This window comes from Nothoprocta perdicaria, unplaced genomic scaffold (genome assembly GCF_003342845.1).
Source record: "Nothoprocta perdicaria isolate Ctin4 unplaced genomic scaffold, notPer1 scaffold_23, whole genome shotgun sequence".
Classification (NCBI taxonomy): domain Eukaryota; kingdom Metazoa; phylum Chordata; class Aves; order Tinamiformes; family Tinamidae; genus Nothoprocta; species Nothoprocta perdicaria.
The window spans coordinates 672,323-672,968 of record NW_020455455.1 but is presented as its reverse complement, the minus strand read 5'-3'; positions in this window follow the sequence as shown (position 1 = coordinate 672,968).

Here is a 646-nt window from a genome sequence, read left to right as displayed (position 1 = left end):
GGGGGTCCCCCGAAAGGAGCTGCCCGGGCCCTGCGGCCGCCGCTGCCGGTTGGGTGTTGATTGACCCCCGTGCGAGGCGTTCCTGCCCCGGAGCCGCGCGCTGAGCGCCTTCCGAAACGGGCAACACCGATCCGGAGAGAATTCCCGATTCTGTGGCCAGTGAGGAGAGCGGCCGCCCGTCCTCCCCGGGGCAGCGGGGCCTCTCGCCCGGTGCCGCGGCCCCGGTGCCTTCACATCCCCGGTCCTGGGCAGGACGCTGCTCTGCACGCCGCGAAACGCCCGCGGAGCGACAGGGCCTTGGCGCTTCCAGCGAGCAGCTGCCTTAGCTCCGGTGTCTGCACGGAACGGGGTGGGAAAATCTATTGCAGGGTCTTTGAGGGGACATGGAGAGGGTGAATGTCTGTGTGTCCTCACAGGGAAAGACCAAACTGCAGAGGAGGCTTCTAGAAAACTTTTACTCCGAGCCTGTCAATGATCCTAAAGCGATTTCCTCTTAAAAATAAGTTTTAGCTTATTACTTACTTCAGAATTATTTTTAAATAAGCTAGGTAATGGTGCTGGGGCCTTGTTTTTATGAATGTGTCAGCAGACTATTACAAATGAAGATAAAAGAGCAACAAAAAAGCATACTGCAACTGTAAATAAT